Genomic DNA, 16,001 nt, shown 5'->3' with positions numbered 1-16,001 from the left:
GTAGACCAATTACTATTTAACAATAGTCCTACCAGAAATACTTACTAACCGACCATTTACCACAAAACGCCTTGGCTGGATTAGACCCAAGTGGGCAGCAAAACACACCAGAGCCAACGGCAAGCTGGTCAGCCAGCAAGGGAAAAGACTGAAAGCTGGGAAAATAGCAGATCATTATTTCCATTAGCTCAGCGAGTGTGGAAACAGCCATCACACACTAGGGGGGCTGCTGTATTGCAGCAGCAGTGTAGCAATCTCTCTAGACCAATTCATCCCAGTGGGAAACCTGCCCTTTGTGCTATTTGTACCAAGCTGGGGAGTGATGAGCTCATGGGTCCATGCAGATTTTGGAGGAGAGGAAACACAAGTTCTAGTCTTCTATATTCCTTCACTCTTCAAAGCCGGATCCCTGGGGAGGACGGAGGGGACGATGTCAGTGCCTTTGAGCACCTTGACCCTCCATCGGGCTAAATACTACATCAGCTTGCTCAAGTCATCCCATTCATTGCCAAGGGACAGGACACCCACACCCTACTTTTCTTCCAACACCAGTGTAAATCAGGATTAACGCCCCTGCAGTCAAAGGACTTACACCGCCAGGCCTGCATACAGGGGTGTGTGAATGGTGTGAACACCCCCACCCCCATGGTCCCTGATGGTCCCCCCATGGGGCCGATTCTGGCCAGCCGGGGGAAGGCAGGAGCAGCAATTTACCCCAGCCTCTCCCCCCGTACTCCAGCCAACCAGGGGAAGGCTGATTTCCCTCCGCTCCCCCAGGAACAGTGCACATATTCAGGCTCCAGCCTAAACCCAAGCCGTGGGAAAGGAGGTGGCTGGCTGTTCCCAGCTGGTGGGCACACAGGGGCGGACAGTAGCCGCCACCTGACCAGGGTGATGCTTCCTCCACAGCCAACGGTGGCTGCGGCAGCACGGGGGAAAGCTGTAAAAAAAAAGAGGGGGAGCAGAGACGGGGCAGGAGACCCTGCGAGAGGGGAGGGCTCAGGCTGGCTGCTGTGGCCGTGGGGCATGGTGAGCTGGGGCTAAAGCCGTGGGGCTCATTGCTGCCCCCCCCTTCACATTGCCACGGAGGAGACAGCGCAAGGCTGGGGGCCTGGTTCCAGCAAACTTGGGAGTTGGATCTCTCCTCTTGCCCTGCCTGCCACCCCCGTGTGCTCCCTCCTGGTGCATCCCCTGGTGCACTGCATCCCGTCCCATGCCTCACTCTCTCCACAGAAGGCGATCCAGTGCTCACAGCTCCAGCCCCATGGTGGGGCCAGAAATGAGGGGTTCAGGAGGGGTCTCCAGGCTGGGGCAAGGGGAGGAGTGAGGGCTGCCGATGAGGGTGTGGGCTCTGGGGAGTGGCAGGGGTGAGGGTGTTAGGTGTAGGAAGGGGTGAAAGCCTTGGAGTGGAGAAGTAGGCTTTGGGCTGGGGCAGGGGATAGGGGTACATGGTTTGGAAGGGAGCTAGCCTGCAGGAGGGGGTTTGTGGTGGTGGAGTGGGATCTGAGAGGGAGTTGGGGTGTAGGAGGAGGTTCCTATCTAGGGCAGGGTGTTTGGGGCGTGGGCTTCAGCCCAACAGTGCTTTCTTGAGGGGGTCCCCATCAGCAGCACAGCTGGGCTAATGCAGATTCCCTGCCCTGGCCGTCTGCCACTCCTGGAAATGGCTGCCATGTCCGGTCCCCAGGTAGAGGGGACAGGCAGAACTGCATGGTCTGTACCGGCCCCATAGCTCCTATTGGCTGTGGTTCTTGACCAATGGGAGCTGCAGAGCGATGCTGTGAGCCAGATGAAATTAAGTATCGGGCTGGATGTGACCCATGGCCTAGAGGTTCCCCACCCTTGCATGAGCGTGAAACATCCACCCTTATTATGGTACAGACATACCAGGGTAATGACAGATCCAGACACAATATTAATAATTATTAAAGAGCACAACTCCGTCAGTCCCAGGGGAGTCTCTGGTTCATGCGGGTTCACCTTTTTGACTTAGTCTGTCGGTCCGCTGAACCAAGCCTGCATGATGAAGGGGAGCTATTCATACCGTTGGGGCTCCATTTCCCCCGGGTGGATTGCATCTGTGGAAGGGAGTGGAACTAGCGAAACATTGGAAAGACCTGCAGGGTGTGGAATCCCATTATCAGGGCACGGGCTGGGCAGAAGAAGACAGCAAGAATGTCCCACGAGCAAGATAATACAAGCCCTGTGGGAGTTATGGCTTCAGCTGTAGCCCACATCATATAACCAACCACCTTCATGACTCTGACACATGGAATTAGACTAGATTTTAAATTGGCTCCCTGCACAGACCAGCTCCCACCTGCTGCCCTGAATTGCTGCCTCTGTATCAGAGGCAGCAGTGCAGGGTGGCAGGTAGCTCCCCTGTGTGTTCTTTATTTAAAACTCAGACCGGCAGGCTGGGACTGAGCCAGCGTGCCCGTCCATGTTTTAAATGCAGAGCAAGAGGGGAAGTGTCATTGCAGTTAGTTGAGGAACTGCTGACCCTCCTTCTCAGGCGGTGCAACGCTGCAGTCCAGCCTATGGTATAGAATCAATGTCTCAGCCCTCCACAGCCCCCTACCTGTGAAGACACCTCGTCCCCAGAGGCCGGCTGGCTGTGGGCACTCTCTAGTTTCTTGCTCACCCTTTTCAGACACAACGAGGCCAAAACACACAGAGACGGCAGTTAGCAAAGGAATTTCTTAAACGCGCGCACACACTTCACTCCTCACAGCGCCAGAGAGTTGCAGAACGCTGGAAGACCAACAACTCCCAAGGGCGCCCCCCTCAGACTGATTTCACCCCCTTCCCTGAGTCCCTGGGGTTGCTCCAACTCCGTAGGGGGGCCCAAGCCCGTCCTGCCTCCACACCAGCCTCTGCGGGATCGTCCCTTGCTGACGTGGCAAGAGCTTCACAAGAGCTGCCTTGTAGAACAGCCCCAGCAGCTCCGGGTCGGGTGGCAGAGCCGAGAGACTGCCCTTCTCCTAGCCCCTTGCTTCCCTCCGAAGGAATTCCCACCCTCTCCTGGGGCGCTGGAGGAGAGACAGAAATCTAGTCAAGAACCAAAGGAACCCCATTGTCTGAGCAGGGAGAGCGTCCAGAGCCCGTGGACTCTGACTGGTTTGGCAGTTTGCCGGGCGGAGGCCCTCCGCTCCATGTCGGATTGCCTACAAGGGATGATCTCACCCCAGTACCAACGTCAGTGACACGGGCCGTTCCGTGGCACCCGCGTCAGGACACAGACGTATTTCCCAGACACTCACAGATTGTTGCCGAGGAAACGTGCCCTGTGCCTGTCACAGAAGCGTTCCCCAGGCTCTTTCTTCACCCGGGTTTCCCTCAATCCAAATTCAAATACATTCCGGCTGAACGAATAGCGCAGCTTGTGGATGCAGAGAAACAGAAGAGGAAGGCCAGTGCAGCTGAGCATTGTGGCCAGTGAGTCTGTGTCCCCACCCTGAGAAATCCGGAAAGCGAAGACCCCGAGCGCTTCTTGACACATCAGGGATTTTGAAATGGAGCCACCAAAAAGGGAGGTAGCCCCAATCTGAGACACCCACTAGCAGCAGCCACTTCTGAGAGCCTGGCCTTTAAAACACGACTACTAAAGCACAGGCCTCGGGAAGTGGAGAGCTTTTGGACCCTCCAATCAGCTAGAGAAAGTACCATGGAAATGAGTACACATTGAAATGCAAACCAGAAGCCTGGAAAGCTGTCCCGTCCTTACCCCACAGCTGATCAACACGGCTTCATTGGAAGGACGTTTGCCTTTTTTTTCTTGTGATCCTCTTTCAATCTCCTCTGCATCACAGAGCCGGCTGTGGCAATATTTATTATTCTTCTGAAGAGGTTTACAATTTCCGCTCCAGAACGCTGGGCTTGTCAAGGCTCCTTGGCCGCGGTACTGGCTTGTTTAAAATCTTTCTGTTCTTAGGCATCATGTACAATCACGAAACAGCAAAACGACACTAAGAGCTGGTCCGCATGGACCTCGGCTCGCAGCCGCTGCCCCTGGTCTGGGCGAGCGCCGCTGATCCACACGGCCGGCTCCTGTGGGTGCTTTGCTCCCCTCCTTTTTGAGCAGACCAAGTAATAAGCTGTTTGACCTGTTTTAACGAGCACTAAGCGTCCACCTAGACAAGCCCTGACACACTTAAATAACCCGCTTCAGTCAATAGTCGATAATGGAACTAGTTCAGCCTGTCACCTGCAAACAACGGCCTCGTTTGGCAAGTCTCAGCCAGCCATGCGGCTACTCTGACGCCTGCCAGAGGCTCCAGCCACGGATCTGCGGGGGGGGGGAGGAGTAAAACTCACTTAAAATCCACCCACCACCAGCCCATTGTCGGCGCCAGGCACTCTTGGAGCAGAGCCGACCATCTGGCCTTTTGTAAGTCACGTGCTCTGAGCAGGGCCATGCTGAGGGAGGTGCCAGGACTGAGTAAACCGCCCCCCCTCCCAGCACCACAAGCCCTGCTCCTTTCCCTCCTCTGCTCCACTTCTCTCCTAAGCCCCTCCCCTTCTCCTCACTGCACTTCCCTGAGCAATACGGGATTCGGGCATGGCGTCAGCATGGTTCAGGGAAAGGGGTCCCTTACCCTGCCACCTGCATGGTGAGTAGTGAGCTCACCCCCTAAGTCCCTCCCATCCATAGTTGGGGCAGCTCCCAGAGAGCCCCCAAAAGTGCGGGGCCTGGAGTGGCTCTGAGTCCTGAGATCTGGCTCTGAGTTTCTTCTGTATTGGGTCACCTTAGACCATGGACCCTGGATGTCCAGGCCCTGATGTAATCCAACCCCAGTAGGGATGTAAGCGACTAATCGACTATCGGGGAATCGACACAATATCTATCCGAAAGAGGCAGCAGGGGGAGGGAAGCCGGCTCAAAAGCCAGTTCCTCTCAACTCTGGGGGCGGGGGCAGGGCCACAGCGGCGGTGTCCCAACTTCGAAAGGCGCAAAAGCCCCAGTGCCTTTCAAAGTGGAAGTGCCGCATGGAGCCCAAGGTCAGTGGGGGACTCTCCGCTGGCCCCGGGCTCCACACGGCAATCGAATAGTCGATGGAAATCCCATCGACTTTTCGATTAATTAATGAATCAAAATGTAATATCCCTAAACCCCAGCAGCATTTGAGGAGGCTCAGCTGTGGCTGAGTGGAGGGGGCAGCAGATTAACAGCGAGAAGCAAGGGATGAGCCTGAACGGGAGACCACCAGGACTAGCCACCCCTGGCTGAGGCCCTGCCAGCTCGCTACAGCACACACCTCCCCTCAGCGCCTATCGCCACCTGCTCCCTGCCAAGGCACCTTTCTGCATGGCCCAGTCCCTGGCTCTTCTGGGGGAGGAATCTGAAGGAAGCTTTAGCAACCCTGCCCAAAAGGGAGACCTGGCACCACAGGACTTGGTGTGAGAACAGCTGCACTGCCCGTGCCAGGAAGGGCAGCTGGAACTTGCCTCGTTTCCCAATGCTGAGGGGCTGCTCTCCAGAGCAAAGCCTCAGTCCCCAAGGAACTTGGGAAGGGACACAGGGCTGGGGAACTAGGAAAGAAAGACCAGAAGAAACACCAGATCTTGATCCACTTTTCGGACGACTAAAAACATCCCTAAACCCAGGTTTTATTTTGTGCTTGATCATGATGCCCAAGCACTGGAACTGCGGTTTGTTATGCAGGATTACTAACGCAAGGGAAAGGAAACAAGACTAATGACCCTGCTCTCATCATAATTGGCTCTAAACCCCTGACAGAGAAGGCTGCGTAAGAAGATACTGTTACACTATTGATGCAATAACTGGCTGCTTCAGGCTGTGGGTTGCCTTGGCCAGTTAACTGGCGTCAGACGGGCTCTGTGAGCACAGGATGCTAGAAGAGCTGGGACCATTTATACTAGGGATGTAAGCAAGTAGTTGACTACCCAATAAGCACAGGAGCTGGTGCAGGGGGGAACTGGCTTAAAACAGATTACAACAGAGAACAGGAAATAAGGAAGGTACTGTGCCCAGCTGAAGTTTGTGGGTGAATTTAGGTCAGACTGGAATTCCCAATGGTAACACCTTACTGAGGACTGAATTTATACCTTACTGAATGTATACCCCCCACAGTCCTGGCTTCTGACTGACAATGAAGGAAGAGTAATCTCTAATGAGTCAAGTCAGCAGTCACTTTATTTACAAGAAATAAAGAAAATGTAATAGAATAGCCTGGGAATGGGCAAGGAATTTCAAAGCTGCAAGTGGGGGAGTGGGATGGAGCAATACAAATAACTATGGTTACTCAAATTGAGCAAAGGCTCGAGGAACTGAAATAGGGTCTGAGTAAAATAAGCATGTTAGCTCTGTGGCACACATAATGCAATGGGCCAGGGATTTCTGTACATCAGGGAGCAGCAGGTTAAGAAAACAGGAAGATCAGGGAGTTTCGAAAACAATGAAGGTCAGTGAGGAAATTCTGATTCCCCCCAGGAGCTCTGTGCAAAGCCGATCACAATGTAATGGCAGGGTTCTGCATGGGGACGGCATTGAAGTTTCTCTCCGGCTGGGTCTGATGGCAACACTGTCCCACGGAGAGTGCATGGGAGTTGAGTTCTGCCACCCTGCAGTGTCTCCCGTGCTAAGGGAAAAAGGATCTATTCCTCCCTCCATGGCTCATGGGACTTGAGGGTCACTCGGTGAGCTGATCTGGACTGTGCTGGGAGTCAACAGTAATGCGGCCTTCTGTAGCTTGGGTTGCCAGCACTGTATTTCACAAATAAGGCTGCTTCTTAGCGCCCCCGCACCACTGGTACTGGTTGTACCTCCCTACATTGGGACTCTCTGGTCCAGCAACAGCAGAGCCACAGATGCTCCTGGACCACAGAGCCCAGGAACAAGGAGGTCGGGTGGCAAGGCAGGAGCGCGATGGGTGGGGGGGACTCAGTCAGGAGCCTCGTGGTGAGGGGGAGCAGGCGGCATGGAGGGGGAGTTCTGGCCCCGGCCCTGTTCTGGCCCCAGCGGCTGGGGAGCACCAGCCCCAGTGGCAGCCAGGGAACTCTGGCCCCAGCCCTGGCTGCGGTGTGCCTGTCCCACCATGGCACTTTGGCCCCAGCCGCAGTGAGACCAGCGGCAGCTAGAGAGCCCTGGGGGGGCTGAGGCCAGGCTGGAGCCATAGCCTGGGGGCAGCACAGTCCATGAGGGAAGGAGCTTTCCTGGTCTGTCAAATCCCCTCCTTCGGGACTGGTCAGGACCTGAGGGTGCCTAACCAGGGAGGTCCAACCTGCATTACTTTGAGTACCATCATTGGAGGTGTTAATCAAAATGTATATGCAGGACTCTCCTATGTTCCCCCGGGGCATCTCTTGCTTGCCCTTTGCCGCACTCTGCAATGCCTGCTCTTGTGCGGCGAGGAGACAAATAAGAGACTTCCCTTGCAGAGGGGGCCCGTTGGCAGCTCTGTCTGCAGCTGAGCACTTTCATTCACAAGCCCCTGAGTTGGTGTCGTCCTTCCCCATCCAGGCCTCGCCTCGAAACGCTTGTGGCAAGAGCTGGTGGACCCGTGCAGGGAGAGAAAGCACCCACACAAAGCTCGTTGACACTCAACTCAACAGCACCATGCAAGTGATAACGGGAACTTTATAGCCCACTGCCGTAGAATGGTTACTGCCGCTGGCAAACATCAGCCCACCAAGCATCCGTCGATGGGAGCAGGAATGCAGACTCTACCAACATATCAACCACAGTGGCCAACCTCTTCCCATCCAGAAATACCTTGATCAGCCTCCAACATTGTGTCTAAAATCCCGCAAGCCCCCCTGGCAGTGAGCGAAGTAAGTCACGGCCAATGTCAAGGAACTATGACGAGCTGAATGGCAGCAAGTAGACGTCCCAAACAAACATCTTGTGTCAAATCCCACCACTGAGCAGAAAGGCTTCGATCTTCCCTGGAGACTTTGGTGTGTCCTAAACCGGCTGAGGACCGGGCAGGGCAGGTGCGGCTATCTACCGTGTAAGCGGAATGTGTTGCCGTCTCCACTTTGTGACTGGCAGTCCGCAAACTATGCACCACATTGTTGCGGAATGACCAACACGAAAATGTATTGGCTCCCTGGAGGGAGTCCGCAATCGAACCAGCGACCCTGCTCGCTGGCTGGAGAGTTTGGATATCCAACTTTGACAAAGAAATACAGCGTTGGACGTGACATTCGAAAGAGAAGAGGGTGCAGGGAAGACTCCCAGCAGCTCTATGTTGGTGGTAAGGCCTGTGACTTGGCAGTGTTCTCTGAATACAGCAGGCTCACCACTACTGCAGCTAGAGCCCTGGGCCCTTTAAATTGCCGCTGGAGCATCGCACAGCATGCTCTGGGCAGCGCTGAGGGCTGGAGCAGGAAGGCCGGTGCAGTGCGGTCCAGGTGGTGCTGAAGGGCCAGCTGTTCCACCCCACCCCTTCCGCCTTACCCTTTCCAGGAGTGTAGAGCTGGCCCCCTCCCCCCCACCTTATCCAGGGGCCCAGCAAGTCTCTTGGCCCCCCCCCCCAGAAGGCAGGGAGCATCATCCACCCTGACATTGTGCTACCCCTTGTGCAGAGGGGGGGCAGGGACTCCAGAAAGGGGCACCCATAGCCTGGCCCGACATTTCTTGGCATAGATAATTTCATATTAATGCTTTGCTTTTCTCAGGCGCCTTTTGTCTGAAGACCACACATTGCTACAGCCATTAACTAACCCTCTAAACATGTCCCCAAGATACTGCTGGCAGAACTCCATGTATTCCACAGTTCTGTGGCAATGGAATCCTCCTCTTCACACAGACTCATGCTCCAGAATGCTGCTTTCCCTGCAACAAAACTGTGCTTCCAGCCTCGGTGGCTTTGAAGAAAACCTTGAACCCCTGAGCACTCAGTGTTATCTTCCTGAGTCTGCAGACGGCCTGAAAACCACAGCTCTAAGAGCTGCCCTGTATCTCTGAACGGGTAGCTACGTCTGAAACTGGAAGATAAACTGTGGCAGTGGATCTCAGACACGGTTTCAGAGCCCTCAGAGGTTGACCATGAGCAGTATCGGGGTTCCTCTAAGCACGGACAGCATTAGATTAGCTGGAACCCAGTGCATGGGGCTGAATTGTGGAGCTCAGAGCCCTGCCACATGGGGCTGAAGCCAACACCTGAGCAATTTAGCTCTGCAGGGGCCATGCTGCATGGGGCCATGGGCAACTGAATTGCTGGTTACCCCCTAACTCTGGTACTGGCTTGTAGATGCAGAAAACCAATTGTGGCACAGATGGGCCGTGGCGTTTTTGTAGCACCTTGGGGCAGGGGCTCAGATAGAAAGAGGTTGACAACCTGTGACCCACTGAAAACCAAGTATGCGGAGGCAGTGTGAAAAAACTAAACCCCACAATAAATGATACAGGCTATGCCAGGGGTAGGCAATAATTTTTGATGGGGGGCCACTCCAAGATTTTGGAAAGTGGTTGAGAGCCGCCCTCTTCCATGGTGTTAATGAAGGAGGTGCGGGGTCTGGGATGGAGGTTGGGTGCAGAAGGGAGCTTGGAGTAAGGGACTGGGGTGCAGGAGGGAGAATGGGATCTGGGAAGGAGTTTGAATGAAGGAGGCAGTTATGACATAGGGCAGAGAACTGGGGTGCAGGGTTTGGGGATGTGACCTAGGGTAGGAGGGGACTGTGATCTAGGGCAGGAGATTGGGGTGCCATATCTGGGAGGGGGTATGGCTGCATGTGGAGTAGTGGGGCAGGAGTGTGGGGCACAGGGTTGGGGAAGGAAAGTGCTAGGTGCCAGTGACAGGTTCTCTTCAGGAGACTTACCAGCCAGCAGCCAAACCAACCTGCCTGCCTGCAGAGCTAAAGGCTTGCAGAGCTTAAAATGTTTCTGCTTGCTTGGCTGTGTGCTCGAGTGAGTGAGCAGGAAGATTGTGTTTTGTGGCTGCCTGTTATTCAAAGAGGAAGCTCCCATTGGCCAGTATCTGTCCAGAAACCAGTCCATGGGATTGTGCTGGGGGCAGGAGCAGCATCTGAATCTTCCCCCCTCCCCTCCAGACTCAAAGAGAAAGCGCCCCGCAGCCACGTTTCTGAGCGGTGGGGCAAGCTAGGGAGCCTGCCTGGGGCTCCCCACTGCCTCCGCAGGCCAGACCCAGTGGCTTGGCGGGCCAGATCTGGCCCATGGGCCATATTTCGCCCAAGCCTGGGCTATGCTGTGGTGATGACAGTGTGACTGGGTGCGTGGAAGGACCATATTGATAATGCCATGCTCAGGGCAGATTGAAGAAATTGGGCAGCTAATCCCCTAAACGGGTGATTTCCTTTGTAATTACATTCACCAGTCCAATAACCAAAGAACTTATGCAGTACCACACTGGTTAACCAGAAGCAAAACATATCGTTTAGCATAATTCGGTTCCCTTTCGGCATTCCAGCTCTTGGCTCCCACCCCGGCAATCCAGTGTGACACAGTGAGGTAATTGAAACTCCATGTCACCGTTCGTAAAGTTCTTTCTAATCCCAAAGAGTCAGGCGCATTGCCCCAGTGTACTATGGGTCTCAGATCTTGCCAAAATATCAAACTGTCAGCCAGTCCTTAATAAACTAGTAGAAGATTTAATAAGACAATTATCAATGTTTAATAGATCATGCATCTAATATATATTTGCAAGAGTTTGTGTCTCTCTGTCTGTCTGCCCCTCTGTGAGTCTGTTTGTTCAAGAACTCTTCCTAAACAGCGAGGATCACCAAATTTGGAAGGCAGCTTCTTCATCACTTAAAAGTAAGGGTTTGTTTGTGCCAAGATAAGGGGATTTGCCTGGAAATACGATCACAGTTCCCTCTAAGCACGGCTGCACAGCTGCTTAATGAACCCCACCCAGGCTGCCACGCACGGAGCTGCCTGGCTGGGGGAGGAGCACCTTTATCTGCGCTACAGCAGCAGCTCCCTGCTGCGAATAGAACAGCAACTCTCCCAGCTGGTAGCGGCATGAACCAAAAGGGCCCGGAGCTCTCTGCAGCAGCACCCATGGCTGGGGGCCCTTTAGGTTGACGCCGGAGCTCTGCACAGCACGCTCCAGGCAGAGCTGAGGGCTGCAGGAGGGGAGTGCAATAGTCTAGGTGGCGCCAAGGGCTGGCTGCTCCAGGTCCCGCCCTTTCGACCTGAGGCCTCACCCCTTCCAGGAGAGCAAAGCTGGCCCAACCTCATCTTGCCCAGGAGCCCGGCTCCCCTGATCCTGAGGCAGGTGGCAGGACCCCCCCAGACACCTCAACCCCTGGCTCTCTTCAGCACAGCAGGTCCTGCCTGCAGCACGCCGCTCCACCTCTCTCTGGTTCTGTCATTCCCTCCGAGTTACCCAGGGATGAGGGATGGAGGACCACTACTGAGGGCTGCCTGGGGTGGCACAGTGCGTGCCGGACTGGCTGCTCCAGGCCCTGTCCCTTCCACCCGATGCTTCGCCCCTTCCAGAAGTAGGAGCTGCCTCCCCTCTCTCTCCCCCCATGCACACACCTTGCCCAGGGGCCCACAGAGGCTGTCAGGCGCCTGGAGTTCTCCCACAGACTCCTTAGCTGCTGGGGCAGTATTCTGGTCAGCCCTGTTAGTCCTCCCTGCTGAGGAATGTCAAAGCACACAGCCATCTCACCCCCTCCCCTACCGCCCTTGACCCTCCTCACCATCACAGCAGCCGCCTGCCTGCCGCTGTGCTCCAAGGCCGGGGAGAGCAGCAGCATTCCACCTGAATGATTTGTTCCCAGAACAGAGTAGCACACTCAGCTCTCGATACCTCCCTGCGGCTTTGATGGGGGAGGGGGAAGGCATGCCTGCAAGGCAGCAGAGATCAAACCAGTGAGCACAGCCATTACAGCAGCAATGTGGGATTGGGGTGGGGAGGCAGTTCTGTTGACATGACATACAGAAGCATCTGCCTTGAGTGACTGTTGCTACAAAAAACTGCGCCTCCCATCCAGGTGGTTTGGTTTGGTCAGCAAAACTGCAGAGTTTTGCTGCTGGAAGTAGCTTTGCAATGTGCTCACCTCTGCTGTTTTGTTGGCGAAAGGCAGCTTTTTGCCAACAAAACTTTGTCAGGTAGGCAAGTCCAAAAAAAGACAGCCACCTGGGCAATCTCAGCTGACAGGCATGAGAAGAGTCAAGAAGAATGATAGCCCCCAGGTATAAAAGACGATGTCTTGACTGCAATGCTTTTCAGGGATCCCAGAGGTATCCCGGAAAAGCAACACTGTGTCCAAAGAATGTGCCTGCTTTTCCGGAAAAAAAAATTCAGAAAACTAGACACGTTCTTTCCCCATCCCTTTAAACTTCGTTGTATGAGGAAGAAGAGATGGCTTGAAAGAGCAGGTTTCTCTGGAATGTGGCGCCATGTAGACATGCCAAACTACAGAAAAGCCTCTTCTGAAAGAAAGCGGAAAAAGATATGCAAATTGCAAAGATGTAGTCATACTGTATTGGGTTAGGAAGAAATACTTGTTAGGTATGTTGAGTTTTTCCTTGTGACAGGAATCTTCAACTGTTAGAAGTCAAATCACGACCGCAGATCAAAAAGTTCATTACCACACCGCACTGTAAAAGGATGTAGAGATATTCTAAGGTATTGCAAAGAGAAGTGATGCCTAGGTATGCCAGGCAAACTAAGAATCTCTTATTGTCCCTTTTGACAGACTATGTCCCTGTATTCGTACACTGCACACTACTGTAGCTATTTTTGTACATGATCTGCCTTGTAACGTGCACATTAAAACTCATAACGTGCTCATCAGCATCCTCATGGTGAACTATACGTGCCACTAGTTGAAAAGTTATGAACATAACCTGAAATTATGACTGAGGCACGTTTCCAGACAAGTCTCAAAGACAAAAGACAAGCTGACATCTCTAGTCAGCCTGGGGGGGGGGGGGGGTGTTTAGGGCTGCACAGTTTCCTGCTTTACACTGTGTTATACCCAGAAAATCAGTCAGACCCCATCGACTCAGGGAGGGGGCTTTGGGCAAGGGGACAGGAAGGGGAAGGGATGGGGTGGAGATGGAGCAGGGGGAAGGATTGGAATGGGAGCAGAGACAGGGTTGGGGCCTGCAGAAGGAGGCGTTGCCCCAGTCCCCACTCCTGGGACACAGGGTGGGAATTGTTCCGCAGCTGGCCTAGGGATGGCCCTACAGAGCACTGGTTGCCCTGAAAGGGCCCTGGGTCAGAGTCTGGTGGAGTGGAGAGGGCCCTGACTCTACTACCAACAATCCCCCTGCAAATCACAGGCCTAAGCTCTGCCCACTAGGCAACACTTCCCTACCAGCCAAGCTAGCATGAGCCCTAGTGAGCCAAAGTCTTTCCCATCCTTTCACAAGAGTTGAGGGCCCCTCTTGGACAGAGATCCTGCCCTTTTGCTGGATGAGAAAGAAGGCCCTGAATTAGTTTAACCAGAGCCACTTTATAACAAAAGCACTGTCTCTGGATTCTGGAAAACTCAATATGAACCAGTCTGTGCAAGCCTCCCCAGAGGGTACCGCCCCTCTGAACGTGTTTATAATCTGATTCCCCTTTATGGCTGCCCGCTGCTTGCTGTTCCTGGAAGAGCTGCGATAACACTTCCATCTGGAAGGGCACACAATTCCTGACCCACAGTGATACATAAACTTAACACAATATGGTCCAGAAAGATATGGCATAGGTCTGCCAGATCTGCCCCAGTGTGTATTCTGGAAACTCACTCAGACTGGTAAACAATGAAGAGGGGTGGGGTTGTTTCTTAAATGGCGTCAGTGGGCTCATAAGAGCTGGTATTTCAAATGAGTAACACGCCCGTACACTGCTGCTTTTCAGTAACTAAGACACTTACTTAATTTTCACAGGCCTCCAGTGAACACCACTTACCTCTGGCTTTGTCTGCGCTGAAAAGTTTAAAGTGTAGCCGTGGTGGTGCTTAAACGGGAAAGCTGGGAGAACTCTCCCAGCGCTCCACAGAAACCACCCCTGCAAGGGGAGTAGCTAACCGCACTGGGATCACACTCCCAGCACTGGAACCTGGTTCACATGGGCACATTACATGCTGTAATTTGCTGCACTTGTGGGGAGGGGGAGGTTCACATCTCTCCAGAAGTAGACATGTGGGGAGGTGCATGTCTGGTCACATGTGCCACCCAAGGCGGATGCGGGGGGAGAGGGGGGACGGTTAGTAGCCAGCTGAGGGGCTAGCAGGCTGGAGGGCCGATGCCTACGTCAGGAGCCTGTGTCTTGCCCTCCGCCCCGCGCTCACCAGCAGCAATGGCGGGAAAGGCCCAGCAAAGCAGCACTAGCTGTATCACTCCTGGGGTAGGGCAGGACCACCCCAGCACTCCCGGCAGCAGAAGTGACACGGCCAGAGAGCCATGCCACGAGAGTTGGACCTGCCTTGCTGCTCCTATCCCCCTGCTGATAAGTGGGGGCAGGAGGCACAGACTTCTGCTGCCAGAGCTGGCCCCGCAACCCCACTAATCCCCCAGCCCGCCTAGGGTGTGGGAAAAGGCAAGGCAGGGTGGTGGCGGAACAAAGGGAGGGCAGGGGCAGGGGGAAGCTGACAGGACACGACTCTCAACGGTGTTGGGGAAATAATATACGTTGATCTTAATTCACCTATGGTATGTCTACACAGCGAAGTTATTTTAAAATAACTTTCCTAGCATCTGCAAAAGCAGCGAGGAGTCCTGTGGCACCTTATAGACTAACTGAAGTGTAGGAGCATGAGCTTTCGTGGGCAAAGACCCACTTCGTCAGATGCATGTAGTGGAAATTTCCAGAGGCAGGTATAAATATGCAGGCCAGGATCAGGCTGGAGATGACGAGGTGGATCCAATCAAGGAGGATGAGGCCCACTTCTAGCAGCTGATCTGGAGGTGTGAATTCCAAGAAAGGAGAAGCTGCTTTTGTAGTTAGCAAGTCATTGTTAGGCTTGCTTGGCCTTAAAGGCCTGTTGGGAGGGATTGAGGTGTCCCGTGTATGGCTTCATGAGCCAGGGCTGTAGGGGATAGGCTGCATCCCCCAACAGGCACACAGCCATGTCCATGTTCCCAAACCCTGATGTGGCGGTCGGGGAAGAAAGTCCCGGTGTGCAGACTCTGGCACATGGAGGAGTTGCGGTAAACCCACATGTCATGTGCTTTGCCAGACCAGCCCACGTTGATGTCCATGACCTGCCCCAGTGGTCAGACACAGCCTGCAGGATGACCGAGAAGTATCCCTTCTGGTTGATGTAGAGGGAGGACTGGTGGTCAGGGGCATGGATGGGGATGTGCGTCCCATCGATTGCCCCTCCCCACAGTTGGGGAAGCCCAGGGCGCCAAACCCCTCAATCACCACGTCCACATCGGTGAGGCGGATGACTCTGCGGAGCAGCACTCTATTGATGGTCTTGACCACCTGCAGAGGGACACACAAAACCACCGAGAGTCACTGGGGTGCCAGGGTGGCTGAGCGTGCTCCTTCCCCGCCGCTGCCCCATGCCCCCACTGCCAGGAGCAACCCCCTTCTGCAATCCTGGCCACCGCAGGCAGTCCGTAATGCGGCTAGGACAGACCAAATCCTCACGGGGAGGGGACTTTCATCACTTCCTCCCTTTTCCCTAGGGCAGCCCATCCCCTCCTCGCACCCTCCCACCCCCACCAAGCACAGTGGCTGGAGACTGCCATACCTTCATAAGCACTGCTCTGATGGTGGATCTCCCTACGCTGAACTAGTTCCCCACGGATTGGTGGCTATCCGGCGTGGAGAGCTTCCAGAGGGCAACGGCCACACACTTCTGGAGGGGGATGGCAGGTCTCATGCGAGTGTCCCATTGCCGCAGAGCAGGGGCGAGCCACTCGCAGAGCTCCAGGAAGGTGTCCTTCTTCATCCTGAAGTTCTGGGTCCACTGTTGGTCTCATCAGCACTCCTGAATGATGTGGTCCCACAAGTCGCTTCTGGTGTCCAGATGCCAGATGAGGCAGGGCACACTGGCATCTGAGCACAGCTGCTGCTCCTCCCCGGCCCCCAGGAAGGTCCGGAAGAGGGACTGGGGATTGG

Source organism: Pelodiscus sinensis, chromosome 15 (assembly GCF_049634645.1).
Source record: "Pelodiscus sinensis isolate JC-2024 chromosome 15, ASM4963464v1, whole genome shotgun sequence".
NCBI lineage: Eukaryota > Metazoa > Chordata > Testudines > Trionychidae > Pelodiscus > Pelodiscus sinensis.
This window is presented reverse-complemented; position numbering follows the sequence as displayed.